The sequence below is a fragment of the Eurosta solidaginis genome, chromosome X (genome assembly GCF_040869045.1).
Source record: "Eurosta solidaginis isolate ZX-2024a chromosome X, ASM4086904v1, whole genome shotgun sequence".
Lineage (NCBI taxonomy): Eukaryota > Metazoa > Arthropoda > Insecta > Diptera > Tephritidae > Eurosta > Eurosta solidaginis.
The window spans coordinates 122,350,441-122,365,928 of NC_090324.1; the positions used below are offsets into that span (position 1 = coordinate 122,350,441).

At 38.6% G+C, this 15,488-nt stretch overlaps 1 pseudogene; it reads left to right on the forward strand.

Annotated features, from left to right (window-relative positions):
- Positions 1–13: 13 nt before the first annotated feature.
- Positions 14–992, forward strand: LOC137235109 (beta-1,3-galactosyltransferase brn-like; annotated as a pseudogene).
- The last annotated feature ends 14,496 nt before the right edge of the window (positions 993–15,488 follow it).

The following is a 15,488-nucleotide window of genomic DNA, read 5'->3' on the forward strand; positions in this document are numbered from 1 at the left end:
ATTACCCTGTAAAATGGGATGTCATTCCGCAAGTTATTTGAAAAATATTGTTATTATTGGATTAGCTTTGTATGCCGTGGATTAAATTGGAATATGGCACGAGATAGATTAGGTTCGATATTCCTATTATCCCTCAGGAACGTCAGTTGATTGTAACTATTCATTTATAAATAATGCTGCAGACAAATGCTGTTCGGCGGCGCCCAAATTAACAATAATAGTAAAATCTGCTTTGGCAAATCTTGGTCATCGCAATGTCAGCCGTCGTACTTGGGGGTACGAACATCGGTTCTCTGATGTTCAAATCAGACGGATATTTTTGCTTGGGTCTAGCAATGATTTGTCAATACAACTTATCGTGGCTAACGAATCTTCAGATGAAAAGGACATAGTGCAGATAGACTTCTTGGACGTTTACTTTAACCTTACTATTAAAACCATTATGGGTATGCAGTGGGCCTTCAACTACTGCGCGAATAGTGAGTTTTTTTTTCTTTTTGTCGACGATGATTACTATGTATCGGCGAAAAATTTGCTAAAATTTCTAGTTAGTCCAAATTTGTATCCCAGATCCAACTCTAATACTTATGTTGCAGAAAGCGTAAAAGATGATCTATACGCTGGGTTTGTATTGCAGACAGCTCCTCATAGACACAAATTTAGTAAATGGTATGTACCACTCAGTGAATGCCCATTTAATTTATGGCCACCATATGACATAGCTGGGGCATTCCTTTTAAGTCGGAATGGTTGGTTGATGAAGCTTTACAAAACTGCGTTGCATTTAAAACAGTTTAGATTTGATGACGTTTTCTTGGGGATAGCTGCCTTGAAATCTGATATGAAATTAAAACACTGACTTCTTCTACTTTAACAGTCCCAAATATAAGGGGCCCCAAAGTTTTCAATTTGTTATTGCTTCGCACGGATTTCAAAATGACATGGAATTAGAAAAGATTTGTAATGAGTGCCGCTCAACTGGTTTCGCATAACGTAAATACTTGTAGTCGACATAACATTCCGTATTCCACGGAATATTCATTCTGTGTGTATTTTACAAAATTTGATAACGAAACCGTCAGATTTTAAAAAATTTTAAATAAAAAAACTAATTCCTTTATTACATTTGTTAACTCATTGAACACACGCCGAAATTATATGAAGGTATTAATAATAGATCTGATTGCTGTTTGTTTCGACAGGTACGGATCCCTTTTTCGTTCTTATTTGAAATTAAAATCCATAAATAGAGTTTTGGTCAAAGACACCGTCGATTGCACACGTTTGCGCTTTGTTCTTAAATTCGATTTACGAGTCCCTAATACACTACTTGATACAAGATGGTTAGGGAGAACAAAGCTGCTTGGAAAGCAACATTGCTGAACATGTTAAACATCTCGCCCTTCTCATATGGTTTCGTCATCTCTCAGGTCTACGATTCTGGTTCTATTTGCTCACTTGAAATCTTGGACATTAAACCAGAGGATTTGCGCGTCAAATTCCAAATGGGAGTTGCCAATTTAGCAGCTGTGAGTTTATAGATGGGTTATCCAACCATTGCGTCTGCACCGCACAGCATTGCCAATGGTTTCAAGAATCTTTTGGCAGCTGCTGCTTAAACCGAAGTGGAATTCAAAGAAGCTGCTACCATCAAAGAAGTTATCAGAGATCCCAGCAAATTTGCTGCTGCCGCAGCTGCATTTGTACCAGCGGCTGGCACGAGCGCTGCTGCCGAAAAGACGGAAGAAGAGTCGGAATCTAAAGAACACGACGACATGGGTTTTGGTCTATTCGACTAAGGGCTATGACAGGGCAGAAGCTTTAACATTTGGCAAAAAATTGTAATCCTCTAAAGAATGTGATTGTACCAATAGCGCAATTACTACTTTTCGTTTTAATTTTTTATGAGTTTACGTGCTATGGTCAACACACTGGTGGAGTCACTGCATTAAGATGCAGGGGATCGAAAGTTTGGACTCATTTTCAATTCAGCTTTCTAAACTTCTTTCTGGATATCTTTGTTGATTGAATAATGAGTTTTATGCCAATCTCACACAGACGCTTAATGAAATAATTATCAAAGTTTTCTACATTAAAGCCCTATCGAACTCAATCTTCGATACAAAATACAAATTCTCAACTGTCTCATTATTGATTTATTGAATGCCTAATCGAGTGAAACATCGGTTTTGCTTGGTGCTTTCGCCTTCAATGTAGCCAATTACAAGGAAAAAAATTATACGAACAATAGAACACCACGAACAAAAAAAACTTAGAATTTCATTTTTTCTGCAGTTGCTGGAAAAGAAGATACCTCCTTTTCGAAAAGAGGCACGTATTGGTTAGGTGCAACCTCTATGGGTAGCTGCGCATGGATTTTTATTTGATTGTATTTATAGTTAAGAAGGAAATGGTTGGTTTCCATTTTAACTATTTTTTAATAGCTATTTCAATACATACATTGATACATTTTTGTTGGCCTCGCGCCTTTGGCCGAGTGTGTAGGTGTTCTGTCATCCTCGCTCGGGGTGAGCGGGTGAAATTGGGTTGAATTGCTGTCCTCGCTCTGGGAGATCGGGTGAATTGTGGGTTGGTTTTTAAAAATTAAAATCTAGTGGGCCGAATGCCTTTCGGTTCTGTGGCAGATATCGAATCTGCGTTAGGTTATTGCTTGGCCTCGTTCCTTTGGCTGAGTGCATCTGCGTTCCGTGGCAGACCCTATGTCTGCGTTAGGGTTCTGGTGTCCTCGCTCGGGGTGAGTGAGTGAAGTGGGGTTTGGTTTTGAAAATTAAAAATAAGTGTTTTGTGGCAGATGGGGATCTGCATTAGGGTGGTTGATTGGCCTCGGTGGGCGAGCGCTAGGTTTTGAAATTTTAAAAATTTAAAAAAATTATGGGCCGAGTGCCTTGGTTTTCTGTGGCAGACCGAGGGTCTGCGTAAAGGCTTCTCTGGTATACTCATTATGGGATAACGAGTGAGTGGTATGGTGTCCTCGTTCGGGGGAGCGAGTCGGTTGTGGGATATTTTCTGGTGCCCTCGCTCTGGGTAAGCGAGTGAATTCGGGTTTGTTTTTGGGTCTCGATAGGGAAGTGGAGTTCGGAAGGGAGTGAGGGAGGGGAACGGAGGGTTTGTTACGAGGATCTATTGGCCTTCTCGCAATCCGTCTCCTCTAGGGAAGAAGGATCAGTTTGACCAAAGGTCGTCTGACTTGACCCTTTTCGGTAAAGAGGTCGACTACACGTACTCGGTTATCTTCTCCGGGGTGTACGTTGACGACTCTACCTAGCCTCCACTCGTTGGGAGATAAGTTGTCCTCTTTGAGGACAGCGAGATCTCCCACTTTTATATTTTCTTTGGGATGCTTCCACTTCACTCGTTTTTGAAGTTCGGATAGATATTCCACCTTCCATCGTTTGCAGAAAGTGTGATGGAGGGCTTTGGGTTTCTGCCATCGATTGATCATCGAGGCAGACTCTCACTGGCATCTGGTTCTGGTGGAGCCAGCAGGTGGCTGCCGGTTAGGAAATGTCCGGGGGTTAGTGGTTCCAGGTCCGTTGGGTCATTTTGAAAAACGGGTAAATTTGAAAAACGGTCGAGAATATCTACCTGATCTACCCTTGTCGTGGCATATGTTTGTGCCCTCTTCTCCTCAATGGAAGTTTTGTATTCGGTCTCTTGTGCTGGCCAGTGGGAATTGTCTTCTTGCAGCCAAGAAGGTCCCTGCCACCACAACGAATTGTTGACCAACTCTGATGCAAGTAGTCCTCTGCTTCCTAGATCCGCTGGATTAGATTCCGAGTCCACGTGAAGCCAGTCCTTTCTACCGACCATATCGATGATCTTAGTGATTCGGTGTGCGACGAAGGTTGACCAGGAACAGGGCGGCTTTCTTATCCATGTGAGTACGATGGTTGAATCCGTCCAGAGGTGAACTTTTGCTGGCCCCAAATGAATGTTTCGGAATATTGATTCCATGATTTCGAGCAGCACGGCGCCGCAAAGTTCTAAACGTGGTAGTGAAATGGTTTTCACTGGGGCTACTCGGGTTTTGGCTAGCAAGAGATCTGTGAAAATTTTATCGTCCCTTTTTACGCGCATGTAGATTGCTGCTGCATATGCATTTTCCAATGCATCGCAAAAACCATGTATTTCGATGTCGTCCTCGGGCGTAAAATTTACCCATCGCTGTATCCTAATGTTATCTATTTCGTTATAGTGTTGGGTGAAATTTTCCGACCGTTCTAAGGTAGTTGGGGAGACAGGTTCGTCCCACCCGGTGCCCTCTAACCAGATATGCTGCATTAGTATTTTTGCCACTATGACCATTGGTGCAAGCCAGCCTAAATGGTCGAAAAGTTTGGCTATAGCGGATAGGATTGCGCGTTTGGTGGTGTTCTCGCCATTCCCTAAAGCTCCTGCTGTGAAGTAAAACATGTCTGAGTGCGCGTTCAATCGTATTCCGAGTGCCTTCACCGAGCTAGCCTCTTCAAACGCCAGGAAGTCCTCGCGGAGCAAATCCGTTTTGGGGATGTCCTGAAGGATTTCCTCAAAATTTGATGTCCACTTGCGCAATGGAAAGCCAGCTGAGTGTAATGCTTCGCGAATCTCGTTTCTTGCTCTGATGGTTGACGCTATTGTATGCCCTCCAGGTAAAACGTCGTCGACATACATGCTTTCGCGTAATATACCCGATGCTATTGGGTGGGTATTTTCTACATCATCAGCCAATTGTAGAAGTGACCGAATCGCGAGGTAGGGGGCGTAGTTTACACCAAAGGTGACAGTCTTTAGTTCGTAAAGACTGATGGGTTCGTTGTGGGATGTTCGATGGACAATTCTTTGAAATTTGGCGTGATTATCGGTCACCCAAATCTGCATATACATCTTTTCTATGTCGCTATTAAAGACAAAGCGGTACAGTCTTCAACGTAGAATTAAAATAGGCAAGTCTGCTTGGAGTACTGGACCTGGGTGGAGTATGTCGTTTAGACTAATGCCATTTGCCGTCGGACTTAACGCGTTGAAGACGACGCGCACCTTGGTAGTGGTACTTTCCGCCTTTACAACGGCGTGGTGGGGCAGGAAATAATTATCCGAATCGTCGGATGGGATATTATTCTTAATTTTTCTCATATGTCCAAGTGTTTCGTATTCTGACAACACCCGAACATACTCTTTTCCTAAATCTTGGTTTTTCAGTAATCGCCCCTCATTTCTGAAGAATTGTGAACATGCGCGCTTTAGGGACGGTCCTAATTTAATATTCTCAGGGCAATCCTGCCTGAATGGTAGCGAAACTGTATACCTCCCATTTTCGTCACGTTTTGTCGTCTCCTTAAACAGTTGTTCACAACACCTTTCTTCTTCATTAAGCATTTTATTTTTGGGAACATTTTCTATCTCCCAGAAAGCTTTTAGTTGGTTGTCCAATGCAACCTCGTTATAAAATGACATGATGCTCTTCGTTGGACTCGGTGCTTCGATGCGACCGGTTAGTATCCAACCGAACACTGTCTCTTCGGCCAAAAGTTTATTTAGTACATTCTTTTTCAGACCGCTCAGTATAATTTGGGGATATATGTCTCCTTCAATTATGAGGTCTACGTCTTCGTTGATGTAGAACCTCTTGTCTGCCAACACCAAGTCTGGGAATGCCTGCATAGTCATGGCGTTGATATGGCAGGATGGAAGATTCCCAGTGAGTTTGGCTAGGACTAGAACGGGTGTAGTCAGGCTGAAGCAGGTATCCACTGGTGAACGTAATTCAATTTTGGGTGCCTCTTTCACCTGAGCTGACACCGCATTTGTGATGCCTGAAACTTGGGCATGCATTTTCCTCGCTGGCAAATTGATTCTGCGTTTCAGTCTTTCAGTTATAAAGGAACATTCAGACCCTGAATCAATTAATGGCCGCGCGGAGAAGTCGGTACCATTATGGTGAATGTGTACGCGAGCAGTTCCTGTGCTGGAATTCGTATAACAGGATGTCACATTTTTGTTCCCGTTCGAACCTGGCTTTTCTGATTCCTGTCTCGCTAATGCCTGTCTTGAAGTAGAGGGCCTATTATCGTAGGAGTTTTGGGGCGGGTTGTAGGTGGTGTTTTTCTGTAGGGTATCCGCATGCAGGAGCGTATGGTGACGAGAGTGGTACGTATTGCAGTTGTAGGAACTGGTGCATCTGGTCACTGTGTGTCCTGGGGATAGACAATTCAGACAACCACCTGTAGATTTTATGAATTTAATCCTTTCTTAACTCGCAAAAGCGTGAACAGTTTCGTAATCTGTGCTCTGCGGACTTGCACATTTTACACATTGCCTTTGACGTCGGTCTGGATACCTTTGTTTGAAAGGCACCAAGTCTTTTCTTAAGGGCTTCTGTTGATTGTCGCGACGCTTTTAGTTTTTGCACTTTCGAAGTGGCATTCCCTGTAAAACCAGACACTGTTTCAAGTGTCTGAAACCGATTAGACAGGAATTTATCCATATCCTTCCACTTGGATATGTCCATTTTATGATCTATACTTTGCTCCCATAGAGCCAACGTGCTCTCTGGTAGCTTGGTTGAGCAGAGATAAGTCAGGATTGCATCCCAATTGGAAGTGTCAATTTTGTGGCATTTGAGGGACGAAATACAATTATTTATATCATTTTGCAGCTTTTTTATTGAAATTCCACACTCACTTTCTACCTTTTTTAAGTTAAATAAAATTTGTAGTTGTGTGTTAACTAAGATACGCTTGTTTTCGTATCTTTCACACAAGTTTTTCCAGGCCATATCGAAACCTTCATTTGTGAGAGGGCATTTTTTTACGATATCTTTTGCTTCGCCCTGCGTTTTGTTGTTGAGATGGAATAACTTTTCCACCCCTTTCAAACTAGAATTGTTTATATATATTGCCGTGAACAGGTCGCGAAAAGTTGGCCAAGACAGATAATCCCCTTTAAAAACTTCCGCGTCGCAAGCCGGGAGGCGAATTTTATGCCCATGAGGTTCTTGCTCAGGGTTGACGTTCTTTTCATCCTTCTTGTATTTTTCTGCCTCAGCAGATATAGACGCTGAACATCGCACGTAGATTGCGTATGCTGCCTTTTGCTTCTTTCTGATCGCCATAACGTCATCCGCTGACACCTCATCAGATCCCAATAGCGAATCAAACGCAGACTTTACCTTCTTCCACAAAAGCCGCAACTCTTTCTGCTTTATTGCAAGGGTGTGTTTGCTATGGTCGCTCTCCGGAATAAGGCTGTAATCTTTATCAAACTCTGCGATTGATTCTGATAAATAGATGTAGGTTTCCATTGTTTTATTTACGTTTATTAACGACAACAGGCAAAAGGTTTAATTTACAGACTTTTTGTCTCAGCGGCAACAACAAAAAAAGGGGGACCACTCGCCACCTCCACAGATAATGGGTTTATTTTTGAAAAAGTGAAAAAATGCGTGCGATATTGCAAAACAAGCGCAAAAAAAAGTGTAAAAAGTGTTTAAAAAGTGAAGTGAGCACCGGATTAATCAATTAAATAGAACTTAATTTCGTGTTTGTGAAGTGCAAAAAAAAACAACAACAAAAACCTATTTAGTATGGTGCGGAAAGTGAGGTTAGGTTACCCTCTTCCTTGTGTTGTGTCTGGAAAACCTTACCACTGGTGGGGGGATAGACCAGATAATCACAAGGACTGAAATAAAGGCTAACAAACCGAGTGATTTAACCTTTGAAAATAGAAAAATAAATTGGTGCTCACTAAATCACTTCACTGTTTTCACTTTTTTTTCTTGATTTTAATTTTTTCGCGCACTACACGGGTTTCTTCTTTATTTTGCAAAAAAAAACAACACTCAAAAAAAAAGTGGCAAGAAATATAACACTTACTTCTTAGTTTGTCGTAAGAAAAGTTGATTGTGCTGTGCTGTGGTTGGCGAATATGCTGTGGCTCTGGTCACCTATGTACAATATAAAAACTCCAACTCTTTCCTTGTCAATTTTTGGCTGCTGTGATCTGCTGTGGCAAATAAATTTTTTGTAGGCAAAATCCTTCGGAAAATTGTCTAGTAGGCAAAATTGTGCTGCGTTATGGACTGTAATTTTAGTTCTTTTTTCGGTGCGAATACGCTTCTTCTTTAAGGTGCGAATACGCTCCAAAAGAAACGGTGAGTCAATCGTGCCCCCTATCAAATCATAAATAAATATCAGCGCTAAAATAGATCTTCTACTATCCAGAGGCTTTAGTCTTATAAGTAGACATCTAGAGTAGTAAGATGGTAAAGGATCCTGAAAACGTAATGACCGAAGCCCAAAACGCAAAAAGTGTTTCTGGATCATTTCAAGTCGCTGTATATCACAAGCGTGGTATGGTATCCAAACGAAGGAAGCATATTCCAGTTTAGACCGTACAAGCGATGTATATAGTAGCTTTAACGTATAGGGATCATGGAAGTCCGAGCTAAAGCGGCGAATGAACGCAAGCATTGAATATGACTTAGCAATAACACAGTTAAGTTGACTCTGAAAGAGAAATTTTGCATCGAAGACAATTCCAGTATCTAATATTTCATCAACAGTTTTCAAAACAGAAAGACCGATGTGATACGAGGTGTTAATACCATTACGGGATTTTGAAAATGAGATGTGAAAGCAATTATTAATATTTAAATGTAAGCAATTCCTACTACACGAATCTATTACTCTGTCAAAATCTGACTGCAGCCGTAGGGAATCTGCCTGATTTGTGACTGATGTAAAAATTTTCAAATCATCTGCGTACAACAAAAAATTCGAGTAAATGAAGCAATGACGTATGTCATTAATAAAAATTACGAATAGGAGAGGTCCTAGGACTCTTCCTTGAGGAACACCAGAGGTCGTGGTAAAAGAATGAGAACTGACACCATCAACCACAACAGTACAACTCCGATCCGCCAGGTAAGACTTCACCCATGATAGAATATTGGAGTGAAAACCCAGATCAGCAAGTTTTAAAAGTAGTAATTTATGGCTAACTTAATCGAAAGCCTTAGAAAAATCAGTGTATATGGTATCTACTTGTGCTCTATTATTAAAGACAGAGAGACAATATTCAGTAAAAACAGAAAGATTAGTCACAGTCGACCTACCGGACATAAAACCATGCTGGTTGGGTGAAATAATACTTTTTACCGCAAACGATATCTTTTCCTTAATTATAATCTCGAAAAGTTTCGATATTGTGGAAAGTTTTGATATTGGGCGGTAGTTAGCAATATTGCTCTTATTGCCACTTTTGAAAATAGGAGTAATGGAAGTTACTTTCCAGGCATTAATAAAATCTCCCCGCTTTAGAGATTTATTGAAAATTAATAAAATCGGATAAGCAATTGCAACAGTATTTTTAAGCAAAAATGAACACAGTCCATCCACATCAGATTGTTTTGAGGACTTTAACACCGAAATTCCCCGAATAATATCATCAAGTGATATGGAAAGTTCACCAAAATTTATTTGAGTATTAACATCAGTATTCTCAACCACATCAGGCAAAACAGTATCAGACACAGTTAGAGCTGAAGAAATCTGCAAAAAGATTGACGGCATCAGTAAGAGAGTATGCAGAGGTTTCGTTATAAAAACCATGAGATGGGATGCTAGAGCATGACTTTTTAGCTCTAACGTAGTGTCAGAAAGATTTCGGATTCGACTTAATTTCGCATTCAAATTTCTCAACATATTTTTTATGAAGCCGATTTCTTAGGGATTTAAATTGCTTTGAATAATATACATATTTTTCCTTAAAAGCAGGCGAGTTAGACAATTTGTACTTTTTAAAGAATTTGTTTCGTAAATTCTTAAGTTTTTTTAACTCCTTCGTATACCAAGGAATTTTATGGCAATTTTTCCGCATTCGAGGGATCAAACTACTATAAATTTGGTTGACTTTACCTTTGAAAATATCAAAGCACTCACTGACACCAATACCTGAGAATATACTATCCCAATCAATTATGCTTATTTTGGAGTTGATAGCATCATAATCACAGTTTCTAAAATTATAGTTTCCTGAGTTCATATCTAATCGAATTTTTTTAAACTCACAAAATTCTAATTCCAAAACTAATGGAACATGATGTAATCCAGGGCAAGAGAGAGGGTCAAGACATTCGGAGAGTAAAAAAATCATGTTATCACTAATAAAAATTAGATCCAACGTCCTAGACAAGTTATTAATAAAGGTGTTTACCTGGGCAAGATTCGCGTTCAATAAGTTATCAACGACATATGTTTCAGAAAAACTATTAACGTTATTCGGATACAAAACTAAACTATCATCCACGGCTGCCCAGCCTACATTCCCTAAGTTGAAATCACCTAAAATACAAACATTATTCTCATGTCGCTTAGATACTAAATCTACAATATTATCTACATGCGCCATGTACACATGATCTTCACTTCCTGGCGGAATGTATGAGGCACATACAAAGAGAGGCAAAGAGCCATATATGCAAACACATAGTTGATCCAACAGTGAGTCTCCATTCTGCAGCGATATAATTGACGAACCATATTTCCTTTGAACGGCGATTAAAATTCCACCACCCCGAGTAGCGCCAGTTTTTATCGAGTCGCGGTCTTTGCGATAGACATTGTAGAGGTTTGGATCAAAAAAATCGGAGTCATAAAATGCAATATTAAACCAGGTTTCCACAAAAACTTTAGCATCGTAGTTCAAATCTGAAGTGATAGTTCTATAGGTGGACGCCATTTAGGGATATCGCCATAAAGGTGGACCAGGGCTGACTCCAGAATTTGTTTGTACGATATGGGTATCAATTGAAAGATGTTAATGAGAATTTTAAAAGGCGAGGGCTTAGTTCTATAGGTGGATGCCTTTTCGAGATATCGCATATAAAGGTGGATCAGGTTTCACTCTAGAATTTGTGTGTACGATATCGGTATCAAATGAAAGGTGTTAATGAGTATTTTAAAAGGGAGTGATCCTTAGTTCCATAGGTGGACGCCGTGTCGAGATATCGCCATAAAGGTGGACCAGGGCTGACTCTAGAATTTGTTTGTACGATATGGGTATCAATTGAAAGATGTTAATGAGAATTTTAAAAGGCGTGGGCTTAGTTCTATAGGTGGACGCCTTTTCGAGATATCGCACATAAAGGTGGATCAGGGTTCACTCTAGAATTTGTTTGTACGATATGGGTATCAAATGAAAGGTGTTAATGAGTATTTTAAAAGGGAGTGGGCCCTAGTTCTATAGGTGGACGCCTTTTCGAGATATCGCCATAAAGGTGGGCCAGGGGTGACTCTAAAATGTGTTTGTACAATATGGGTATCAAATTAAAGGTATTAATGAGGGTTTTAAAAGGGAGTGATGGTAGATGTATAGGTGGTCGCCTTTTCGAGATATTGCCATAAAGGTGGACCAGAGGTGACTCTAGACTTTGTTTATGCGATATGGGTATACAATTTAAAGGTATTAATGAGGGTTTTAAAAGGGAGTGGTGGTAGTTGTATATGTGAAGGCGTTTTCCAGATATCGACCAAAATGTGGACCAGGGTGACCCAGAACATCATATGTTGGATACCGCTAATTTATTTATATATGTAATACCACGAACAGTATTCCTGCCAAGATTTCAAGGGTTTTTTATTTCGCCCTGCAGAACTTTTTCATTTTCTTCTACTTAATATGGTAGGTGTCACACCTATTTTACAAATTTTTTTTCTAAATTTATATTTTGCGTCAACAAACCAATCCAATTACCATGTTTCATCCCTTTTTTCGTATTTGGTATAGAATTATGGGATTTTTCTTATTTTTCGTAATTTTCGATATCGAAAAAATGGGCTTGGTCATAGTCGGATTTCGGCAATTTTTTATACCAATACAAAGTGAGTTCAGATAAGTACGTGAACTGAGTTTAGTAAAGATATATCGATTTTTTCTCAAGTTATCGTGTCAACGGCCGAGCGGAAGTACAGATGATCGACTGTGTATAAAAACTGGGCGTGGCTTCAACCGATTTCGCCCTTCTTCACAAAAATAAGTTATCGTCCTAGAATCTAAGCCCCTACCAAATTTCACAAGGATTGGTAAATTTTTCGACTTATGGCACTAAAAGTATCCTAGACAAATTAAATGAAAAAGGGTGGAGCCACGCCCTTTTCGAAATTTTCTTTTACTTTTGTATTTTGTTGCACCATATCATTACTGGAGTTGAATGTTGACATAATTTACTTATATAGTGTAAAAATATTAAATTTTTTGTTAAAATTTGACTTAAAAAAAATTTTTTTTAAAGTGGGCGTGGTCGTTCTCCGATTTTCTAATTTTTATTAAGCATACATATAGTAATAAGGAGTAACGTTTCTGCCAAATTTCATCATGATATCTTCAACGACTGCCAAATTACAGCTTACAAAATTTTAAATTACCTTCTTTTATAAATGAGCGGTGCCACTCCCATTGTCCAAAATTTTACTAATTTTTTATTCTGCGTCATAAGATCAACTCACCAACCAAGCTTCATCGCTTTATCCGTCTTTCGTAATGAATTATCGCACTTTTTCAGTTTTTCTAAATTTTCGATATCGAAAAAGTAGGCGTGGTTATGGTCCGATATCGTTCATTTTAAATAGCGATCTGAGATGAGTGCTCAGGAACCTACGTACCAAATTTCATCAAGATACCTCAAAATTTACTCAAGTTATCGTGTTAACGGGCGGACGGACGGACATGGCTCAATCCAAATTTTTTTTCGATCATGATGATTTTGATATATGGAAGTCTATATATATCTCGATTCCTTTATACCTATACAACCAACCATTATCCAATCAAAGTTAATATACTCTGTGAGCTCTGCTCAACTGAGTATAAAAATAGGTAGGTACTTTGCGTGAGGATGCAAAGCTTCACTTCTTTTGTGGTCTGCATGTAAAAACTATGACTGCGAATCACGTATTTCAAAAATATATGACGTAAACGCAACTATTTGATGCATTTTGAAGCTTCTAGCCGTAAAAAAGGGGCAAAAATGACAGTTTATGTGGGGTATATAATATATATACCACCGATCTCTATGATTTTTTCAGACAACAATATATGCTATATACGTAAGCATTTGGTGAAATTTGAAGCTGTTAAGACGGGGCAGAAATTGCGCAAAGTTTCTTATCTCAACAATCGGTTGTATGAGATAGATACTATATATACAACCGATCTCTATGATTTTTTTCAGACAACAATATATACTATATACCAATCTATATAAGCAATCGTTGAAATTTGAAGCCTCTAGCTCTTAAAATAGGGCAGTAATTACGAAAAGTTTCTTATCTCAACAGTCGGTTGTGGGGGATATATACTATATATACGACCGATCTCATCAATTTTTTCAGACAACAATATGTGCAATATACGAAAGTATGTGATGAAGTTTGAAGCTTCTATCTGTTAAATTGAGGAAGATATGGCAAAAATCCTCTTTTTCTGAAAAATCGGTTGTATGGAGGATATATGTTATAGTGGTCCAATCTGGCCGGTTCCGACAAATGTCTAATCGGACACCCAAATACACCCGCTCACAAATTTTTGTCAAGATATCTCAAACATTTAGGGATTAGTTTGCATACAAACAGACAGGCGGACAGACGTACATGGCTAAATCAACTCAGTTCTTCATCCTGATTATTTCGGTATACTTAATGGTGGGTCTAACTAGTTTCATTTAAGGACTTACAATTTTGGGTTTCGTGACGAAATTAATATACCATTTTATTTTCGTGAAAGGTATAAAGGAAGGTAGGTACTTTGCCTGAGGATGCAAAGTTTCACGCTTTTTGTGGTCTGCATGTAAAAACTATGACTACGAATCACTTATTTCAAAAATATATAACGTGAACGAAACTATTTGATGAAATTTGATGAATTTTGAAGCTTCAAGCCATAAAAAAGGGGCAAAAAAGGCAGCGATCTCTATGATTTTTTCAGAGAACAATATATGCGATATACGTAAGCATTTAGTGAAATTTGAAGCTTCTAGCTGTTAAAACGGGGCAGAAATTGCGCAAAGTTTCTTATCTGAACAATTGGTTGTATGAGATATATACTGTGTATACCACCGATCTCAATGATTTTTTCTGACATCAATATATGCTATATACGTAAGCATTTGGTGAAATTTGAAGCTTCCAGCTGTTAAAATGGGGCTGAAATTGCAAAAAAATATATATATGGGGTATTCCATCCCATTTCGACCAATTTTGAACCCGACCCCTTTAGAATTGGCTGAAAGTTTTTCTTCTTTTTCTAGCTTACGAACGACGTTTTTCAGAAGTTTTTCAAATTTTTTCATCCAACTCAAAGAAAGTTATGAAAATTTAAAAAAACACCGTTTTCGTTTTCAAAATGCTATAACTTTTTCAAAAATTAATTGGTCGAAATGGGATGGAATACCCCATATATACTATATATATATGTACTATAAATATCATCATATATATATTATATATATCGCCGATCTCTATGATTTTTTTACACAACAATATATACTATATACGTAAGCAATCGGTGAAATTTGAAGCTTATAGCTGTTAAAATGGGGTAGAAATTGCGAAAAGTTTCTTATCTGAAAAATCGATTGTATGAGATATATACTATATATACAACCGATCTCTATGATTTTTCAGACAACAATATATGCTATATGCGCAAGCATTCGGTGAAATTTGAAGCTTCTAGCTGTTAAAATGGGGCTGAAATTGCGAAAATATATATACTATAATACTATAAATATATACTATAATACTATATATATATATACTATATATACCACCGATCTTTATGATTTTTTCAGACAACAATATATGCTATATACGTAAGCATTCGTTGAAATTTGAAGCCTCTAGCTCTTAAAATAGGGCAGTAATTACGAAAAGTTTCTTATCTGAACAATCGGTCGTGGGGGATATATACTATATATACGACCGATTTCATCAATTTTTTCAGACAACAATATGTGCAATATACGAATGTATATGATGAAGTTTGAAGCTTCAATCTGTTAAAGTGAGGAAGATATCACAAAAATCCTCCTTTTCTGAAAACTCGGTTGTATGGAGGATATATGCCGGCCGGATCCGACAAATGTCTAATCGGACACCCAAATACACCCGCTCACAGAATTTTATCAAGATATCTCAAAAATTGAGGGACTAGTTTGCATACAAACAGACAGACGGACAGACGGACATGGCTAAATCAACTCAGCTCTTCATCCTGATTATTTCGGTATACTTAATGGTGGGTCTATCTATTTTCCTTTAAGGACATACAATTTTGGGTTTCGTGACGAAATTAAATATACCATTTCATTTTCATGAAAGGTATAAGAATCAAATACATCAACATGCTCATAGTAAATTAATTGACCTTTGCTTAGATTATGCCGACATTTTCGCTCTAGGCACGGACAAAATGACTTTAAACAACTTCTATGA